General features: G+C 34.6%; 1 long non-coding RNA gene across 1 annotated transcript; it reads left to right on the forward strand.

Annotated features, from left to right (window-relative positions):
- Positions 1 to 514: 514 nt before the first annotated feature.
- Positions 515 to 9,253, forward strand: LOC101887149 (uncharacterized). The gene is made up of 5 exons (XR_012395277.1): positions 515 to 588; positions 1,745 to 1,845; positions 3,684 to 3,860; positions 5,450 to 5,542; positions 8,411 to 9,253. It is a non-coding gene; the product is annotated as an uncharacterized lncRNA (long non-coding RNA).
- Positions 9,254 to 9,518: the final 265 nt, after the last annotated feature.

The raw sequence follows: 9,518 nt of genomic DNA on the forward strand, positions 1-9,518 counted from the left end.
TTTCAGTCGTCAGACATCCACATGAAAATATACTGTAGTAAATGCTACTGTGTTTTTAGCCATACTGACAGTGACACCTCCAATAGAGATAGAGATGTGGCACAATCAGCTGGAAACGACCAGTTTTGTGCTTTTTATTTTATTTAATTTTTTATTTAATTATTTTTTTAATTTTACACAAGTATTTATAAAACAATTATTGCCACATTGATGAATTAAAAGGTGTAAAAGTTTAAATAATATATAGTTATCATTTAAAAATATAAAGAAATAATAAACCTAAGCACACTGAAAAAAATGATTTAGCCCTCTATTAAATTAAACATAATTCAATTTAGTTTATTTTAAACAATTTAATTTAGTTGTTGATTTTATTAAATTATTTTTAATCGGTTTTAAGTGAATAAGATGTGTTTTGAACCAATCTAAATTAATTAATTAAAGTCTATTAGAAAAAATTATGTTAGCTTTGTGCGCATGCGCGTTATGTTCCGTTGCCTCGGCGCCAAAGCCCAAAGGAAGTTTTACAGAATCCAGTCAGATTGAAGCAAGACGCCAGAGCCGGATTTCTGTACATCCATCTGCACAGTAAGTCACATTTTATATTGTACCAGACTGTTTATTACAGAAAAAAACTTTGTGGGTAACATAGACGCATAAAATGGTCTCTCGTTCGGACTGTCTATTTTAGTCGTTTTTAAATTTCACAGCGACCAGCCGTCGAGCGCGCTCGCAAGTTAAGCTAACAGTTAACGTTACACACGGTTTGACAAATCTCGCTTTTATGTCGCAGAATATATTTAAGATTCTTTTTAGCAAGAATGTAGTTATGTAGACTTGATATATAATGTTTTTTAATGAAGTAAATGGCTATTTTCAAGAGAATAAGCATTTTCTTTGATGTGACGACAGTGTCCGTGATCCGCCATTCCAAACGAAAAAAGCTTCGTTGCTAACGTTAGCTCAGTCCTTTGTGAATTTACCGTGGCTTTTACTATGGTTAACATTAAACATGCGTTTAGATAGTTGTGAACGGACAGTACCATACTGATTTTGTTATAGAACGATTTGGTCTGGCGTTAGGGCAGTACTGACTGTCTTAGGAGGTTGTCGAATGTGTGCCCATACTGGCGTAACATTAACTTTTAACGTAAAGGGCGTCAATTTATACAGTTCTTTATTTTTTTTTACGTGAGATGCTGTAACTTAATTATGTCTTTGGGGTTATAATGCTCTTAATGGGCTAACTTATATTCACAGCAAGTGTTTATCAGCCACCGATAAACGTCCAGCGCAAGGTTAACTTAATGTGACTTTTTCCATATTCATAAAGTGCCTTTTACATCAACGATAATGTAATTTAATTAAAATAATATCCTTTAAATAAGCTGAAGCAATCCTTTAGTTGTTCAAACGTAAAACACATGCAGACGAGTGCTAAAACTTCATGGAAAATATTGTGGTTAAAATAAATTGACATATTTTTAAGACATGGCGTTGAAGAATGGAATTTAATGCCGTGCTTTGTCTGGTCTGAGACCCACTTTATATCGTATCAATCAGGCAGTGACGATTATCTTAATCATATTAATCACGTTCAGCAATATGTTCAATAAGTAATTTATCTAAATGTTTCCTAATATAATTAATCGGTAAACAATATGTTGATTAAGAAGTTGGTCATGTTGTTACTTGTGCTGAATTTTGAACCTAAATGATAATCATGTGCTTCCTTTTATTTGAGGTACTGTACAACAAGTTTCCTTTGCTGAGTTCCTTGGTCAGGGGTTTAAATACATTTTCTGTCCAGTACTGCAGTTGGAATTTTCCATCAACATTTTTATGGTAAGTAACTGCAAAACATTTATCACTACACATTACAGTAAACAGTTTCTTAACTGAATATGTTGCTCTGAAAAATCTAAATAGTCCCAAAAAAGGAAATTTACTCACTATTCACTCACCATGTTTTCATGGTTCCAAACCTTTGAGTTTCTTTTATCTGTTGAACACAAGACAAAATATTTTGAAGAGTGTTAGAAACCAGTAATCATTGACATTCATAGTAGGAAAAACATATTATGGAAGTCAATGGTTACCGGTTTTCATCATTTTTCAAATGATCTTATGTTGTGTTTATCAGAACAAAGAAACTCAAACAGGTTTGTGACAAGTGAAGAATAAGTAAATGTTATTGTTGCTTCCCTAGTTTTCACAGTACTAGGGTGCAGTAAGAGCACAAACACAGAGTTCAACTTTGATTCAACTTCGTGATTCTCTCAAGAGAGCCGACCAAAATGTCTGACCTGCCATACAATGATTTGACTATCTGCCGACCAAGAGAGGTTGTTCACTTTTTTTTCCTCCTGTACATTGCATCAACACAGCACAGCAAATATCAAAGTTTAAATTTAATTTGATTCAAAGAAGAGTCGCATCAGAATTTGGCTCAAAATTGCACAATGCACATTCGGCCTTAAGCCTGGTTTGTACTTCTGCGTTGAGTGATTGGCGTGACCTACGGCGCCTGCCCTGCGTGCAGCTGAGCACTTATACTTGTGCGTGCTGTTTGTGTTGTTCTACAATAACACTTACAAAAGCAGTAGGTTTATATGTTCCCTCTGTATGGAGTTTCTTCGCTTGGGTTTTGTTTTTTCTGTACACTATCTTAATGAACAAGAAGATAAAACTCGCTCATTCTGAGGCGGGAGCCGGCAGTCATGCAACAACTTTAATCATAATGTAAACACAAAGCAACAGTTTCCACCTGGAGCTATTTCATGGGACTCTACACTTGTAAACACTCGCTCCAATGGGTTGGCGTGGCTCTCAACCCCGCCCACACACATAAACACTACCAAGCCCACTAATAGAGCGTGCGCTACGTGTTGTTGCGATGTGTAGTTACATTTTTGGAGAGATGCGCCACGGCAAGGGCTTTTCAACTGCGCGCAGGCTGCGTCGGACCATACACGTGCATTTGATACAGAAGTATAAATCAGCCTTTACATGTCTTTATCTTGGCTGAACATGTTAAATTACAAGGTAGTCGAAAAAAGAAATCACTTTAAATATAGTGTAACTAAACAAACTATTCACAAGTAAACAGTCAGTTGATTAAATAAATTTGAGTATCATTATAAATGTAATATACATGTAAGGGACAATCGTCAGATTTAGGTGTGTTAAAGGATAATAAGTGCACAACATCGAGGCAAAGTTTAATGTTTAGATTATTACTGCAAGTTGAAATTTAATATAGTTTTAATTTCTAAATATAACATTTTAAAAATAAATATATAGGCTATGTTCTGAATAATGCTCATGTCTATGCTTATCATGCCACAAACATACTTATATTCCATGTATTTGACGATGCAGTCAATGCATGCACTGAAAAAAATATGCTTATAGGCTACCTTTACCTGCAGGTTTCGCTAGCTGGGCAAAACTTAGATAGGCTATTAATAATGGATATACATTAAATATGTATAATTTTATTTGTGAAAGCAAGAGAGAAACTTGTGGGAGTGCTGTAATAAAGGAGTCTCAAATGACTAACAATTGTGCATTACGGTAATGTGTTTTATTCGGGACATGGCATATAACATAAACAATCGATAACATTTGAGCTGGTTTCAGTTATTAATTCTTTTTATTTTTAAAATATATTTATTTAACAGGTGGCGCAGTGGGAAGCGCTCTCACCTCACAGCAAGAAGATCGCTAGTTCGATTCTTGACTGGATCTGTTGGCATTTCTGTGTGGAGTCTGCATGTTCTCCCCGCGTTCGCATGGGTTTCCTCCGGGTGCTCCGGTTTCCCCCACAAGTCCAAAGACATGCGGTATAGGGGAATTGGGTAAGTTAAATTGTTGTAGTGTATGTGTGTAAATGAAAGTGTATGAATGTTTCCCAGTGATGGTTTGCAGCTGGAAGGGCATCCGCTGTGTAAAACATGCTGGATAAGTTGGCAGTTCATTTCGCTGTGGTGACCCCAGATTAATAAAGGGATTAAGCAGAAAAGAAAATAAATTAATATTTATTTAACTTAATGTTAATATAACACTACTGATGATTTTTAGCTGAATCTGTGGTACATGGTGATTCAAATAATGGCAGCGAATGAGGATAGGTTTTTCAGTTTAAGAATATAGTCCAAATCTAAAGCCATGGCTCCTGATGAAGGTCCTGTAAAGTGAAACGATTGGTCTTTGTAAGAAATTTAACATTATTTGCAATATTAGCATTAATCCACGGCCTGGTCAAACAGATGGTTTTTGGGTTGTGAGACGTAGTGTAGACGAAGTTGTCGGCGATTCTTCCTATTGTAAAGTCATGCAATGTTCAAGTCCCTGTCGCCGATCCATCTTGCAGTGAAAATAAAGCAGCAACGACTACTTTCAAAATCATGCAGTCTGAACTCGGCATTAGTTAATGATTAAACTTAGAGACCTGGACATCGACACGTCTCTCTGCAACTGGATTATGGACTTTCTGACTAAAAGACCTCAAAATGTTAGATCAGGCCACATTTGCTCCACCATCTTCACACTTAACCCTGGTGTACCACAGGGCTGTGTGCTGAGCCTCTTCCTCTACTTCTTTTTTACTATCAACTGTAGGCCTGTGAATAGATCCAACATCATCAAATTTGCAGATGACACCACAGTGATTGGTCTAATCAGCAATAATGATGAGACGGCCTACAGGGAGGAGATACATCATCTGTCCACTTGGCCACTACCAAGCCGACCAATCACAGAGCTTGTGCTACGTGTCGTTGCGATGTGAAGTTACATTTTTTGAGAGGTGCACGTCAGCGACGCCGACGGCCACGGCGAAGGGCTATGCATCAGCGCCGTAGCATTGGCGTGCGTTTGACGCAGAAGTATTAATCAGCCTTAAGGAACAGCACTTTCCTCAGAGCTGTCCCTTTTTTAACTCTATCCCCCACTAATTATTTTGCCCTCCTAATGCACCCCCACTGTCCTCATAACTTGTACTCCTCATTATCATTGCACTATTTAACATTTGCACATTTAAAAATTACACATTCATTGCACTACATTAGACTGATTCATTCATTTGAACTATACATATACTGTACACTTGTAATTGTTTATCTATCTGTACACTTCTGATTACTAATAGCAACCTGTACATATAATAATTTATTTTAAATCTCTGTTCATAGCTAATACAACCTGTATATAATGTTCATAGTACATCCATCTGTAAATATCACTAAAGTTTTTCTATATCTGCACTTTATAACTTATACCTGTATACTGCACTTGCTGCTGTTGCACTGCTGGTTAAACTGATTTTCGTTGCATTGTACTTGTACATGTGTAATGACAATAAAGTTTAATCTAATCTAATACATTTCTTAACGTTTTCCAATTTGTCATTTATGTATTTAACTAATCAAATTTGTATTATTTACAGACAACCGATGTCCATGTCAAAAGAGCGTCTATTCTTCAAGCTCTTTTTACTTACCTTGGTGAGGATGAGGCATGCCTGGTGAAAGAATACATGGTGAGTGCATCATAGTACTAGTGGTTGCACCTGGGCTATAAGAAAGAACTGCTTTGTTCAGAGGCTGAGGGTGGGGTTACAGTGGCCAATGAGACAAACAAACTTTTTCGAGTGCCATATTTGAATTAATAGGTGAACCTAATGTTGAACACATTATGGTCTATTCAAATCACATTGCGCTGCACAAACACTTGCTAGATTTGTGCAAGTAAGTTGCATACTAATTCAATGCAAAAGTATGAATAGAACAATGAACAAAATATTTTAATATATCAAAAACAAAATTAATAATTTTAAAGAATTTGAAAATAGTGTTTTCACTGTATATGTCAATGGCTTTTTTCTTTTTTCCAAATGCTTTCTATTTCCATATATTTGTACATAAAGTTAAAAAAAATGCCATTGGTCACTACACACGTAAGAGCAACCTATTATCTTTTGCCTCAAACTCTTGCATTGTAATGGTAATACACACTGTTATTGAACCGTGAGAAAACTATCAGCTTGTTGAGTGTGACATCACATCGCTTGACTAAATCAAATAGTATTGAAAGACTCAACAAATGGTAATAATAAACATTTACAAAACGATGTGATACTTTTTGAAAATCGCAATATATGTGCCTAAAAGTTTGCCTAAAAATACTAAATGATTAAAAGTTGCATATGTTTCTTAATCCTTTGACGTTCTCAGCATTGGGTTCAGATCTGTGTTTGACCCCAGAGATATTCATTGTTTAGTCCAGGGGTGTCCAAGCTTGGTCCTGGAGGGCCTGTGTCCTGCTAAGTTTAGTTCCAATTCCAATTAGACACACCTATGCTAGCTAATCAAGCTCTTACTAGGTGATCTAGAAACTATCTTGCCTCAACACACCTGCAAGGATGAGCTAAAATCGGCAGAACACTGGCCCTCCAAGAAGGAGTTTGGACACCCCTGTTTTAGTCTTTCTAAACGGTATTATTATTTCTAAATTACAAACAAATAGTCACACAATTACAACTAAACCACTTTTTTCCAAAAAAGAGAAAATTTATGTTTATGTTAAGATTAAAATTACTGTTTAAAAGCAACTTGACTTGAATTACATTTTTAGGTCAATGGGTGGCCGTACTAACAATCAAAAATGTATTGCTGAATAATTCTTCAAAAATGTTTAATCTAATAATGAAACATGACGTTTTTTTAAAGTATGAATTCAAGTTTTAAATTTGTATATTTACTTATACATTTAAAATATACTTAATATATTTAAATAATTTTGGTTTAATTAATGACACGTAAAAATACTAATTAAATAAATATACATGTCTATTAATTTGTCCAATTAAATTTGTTTTATTATCATTGTACTTTTTTTTTTATTTGCAGAGGTCCTGTGGGTCTTTGAAAAGTCTTAAGTATTGAATTAGATGTTTACAATTTAAGGTCATAAAAAGTCTTAAATTTTGCATCAAGGTGTGACATTTCTACTGAATTTCATTCGCTGATGTTTATTTTTCTTGTGCACAATTATTCTTAAGCCTTGTGTGCTGTTGAGGATATTAATTTGGCGACAGATTCCTTTGTTTGAGCTCATGAAATGATTTTTGGTGACATGTTAATTTTACTCATATTTTGGGAAAATGCTTTAAAATTTTTAAAAGCCTCAACAATACACTCTGGGCAAATGTATTACTCTTTTGTTATGTTTGTGGCTGATTTTGCCTCATTGACTTCCATTATAACAATATTCTTTAATTGCAAGGTCATGACAGTATATTAAATATTTTCGATCTTTAATGGTTTTTCTTGTTAGGAAAAGGTAAAATTTGTCATTTTTATAGTTGATCATCAGTTGCAGAGCAAAACATTGCAAAGGTTTGTGGTTTTTATATAGAGTTATATGGAGTATTTTGTGTGTGTGTGTGTGTGTGTGTGTGTGTGTGTGTGTGTGTGTGTGTGTGTGTGTGTGTGTGTGTGCGTGTGTGTGTGTAAGTGCGTGTGTGTGTAAGTGCGTGTGTGTGTATGTGCGTGTGTGTGTAAGTGCGTGAGACTTTTGCACACATTGTTTTGAAAGTTGCTTATTTACATTTTTTCAGACATATAGTAAACATAGTAAGTGTATTTATGCACACATACACACACACACTATCATTTACTGTTTATACTCCAAAGAACTCCATATAAAAGCCAGAAACTTTTTTGCACAGGACTATCTAAATGGTTATGCTGTCAACTGATCATTAACAGTAAAAATGACAAAATATACATCTACCGAAAAGGGAAGAAAACCAGCAACAATGCGAGATTACATGCTGTCATGGATTTCCATCCAAAAAATGTTATAATGGAAGTCAATGAGGCAAAAAAAACCAGCAACTAACATAAGGAAAGGGTAGAAAATTCAAATAATACAGAAGGGTTAAGGTGAACAATTCTGACCAGGTATACAGTGGGTCTGATCAGAAGGTATTTCCACATTCAAGTGGCCAAATCTGTGGTTTTCGAACCTTAAACCTTGGGTAATATTATTTAAATAATAATGCAATAATGCTTCCTTGACATTATATTTAGTTTTTAACATATTACTGTATTGTTTGCCTTTCAATTATTTTTAGTTAGTCTTAAAAGATCTTAAATTTACCCTGATAAAACCTGAATAAACCCTGTAAATAATTGTGAAGGAGTCGTACTTGCAGATCATGCACAAATATATGTTCGCCAATATGCAATCATAAATGATTGTTATAATATTTCACAGGTATCAATGTGGGTGTGGGGAGGGCCATTAAGGTTTTGGTTTTATTTACATTTGATTTCTTCTGACTTTTTACAAAATATGTTTCAAAAATAATGTCTAATAATGGTTTCTTTTTATTTAAATATAGGGCAACCAAAAAGAAGAATTTTTGAAGGACCTGACAAACACCACCATGGCCATATGTGTCATCAAAAAGGAAAGAGGAGATTATGAGGACATTGGCATCGTTGTGGATGGAACAGTGATTATTGAACAGATAAAATCTGTTGCACAAGCCTGTGCACTGATGTTGGGGGCGATTTATGTGCTTGATTTGGCCTACCCAAAAGAACTCAAATACTATTACGAGTTTGCCCAAAAAGTACTTGTGCAAATGAACTCTGACAAGCTCTGCTCAAAGGCTCTCATACTGGAAAACAGTGTGATACTGTAATTTTAAGCATTGAAGTGTTGATAAATGCTCAACAACCAAATGTATATCATATACAAATTGCAGTTTAGTGTAGGAATTGTTTAATAAGTGAATTCAGTTTTCTTTGTGTGCAAAATTAATTAGCTGTAGGAACTTGTTTTAAATGGTGTGTGTGTGTGTGTGTGTGTGTGTGTGTGTGTGTGTGTGTGTGTGTGTGTGTGTGTGTGTGTGTGTGTGTGTGTGTGTGTGTGTGTGTCTGAGAGAGCATGTGCATTCTATAAACTTTGTATTTATTCCATTTCATACAACTTGTAGTTGCTCAATATGTTAATGTTGATGTGTATGTGTTAATGTTAATGGGGTGTGTGTGTCATAAGGATTGCAGTTTGCTCTAAGACTTCATACAGTTTTCTTTTATGTGTTGGTTTAAATTAAATGTGCTGTACAAACTGTTTATTGTTTTATGGTGTGCTGCTAAAGCATTTATTGGCAGTGATTTATGTTTTGTTAAAAAAATGCATCTTAAAAAGTCATTAAAATGAATTCAAAACAAATGTGGTCAAGTGTCATTTCAAAGTGTATTTGCAAGCAGTTTAATGATCATTTTAGACATCAAAAATAAATAGATGTAAGTAGGAATTACATAATTAAATTATAGTGAACTAAATGAATTTCATTGGATAAATGTAACTAAATAAAATTGATTAAATCCAACTTATTTTGATTGTTTAAATCCAACACATAAATTGAGTAAATCCAACCTAATTTGATTGTTTAAATCCAACACATATAAATTGAGTAAATCCAACCTAATTTGATTGTT

Source organism: Danio rerio, chromosome 19 (assembly GCF_049306965.1).
Source record: "Danio rerio strain Tuebingen ecotype United States chromosome 19, GRCz12tu, whole genome shotgun sequence".
NCBI lineage: Eukaryota > Metazoa > Chordata > Actinopteri > Cypriniformes > Danionidae > Danio > Danio rerio.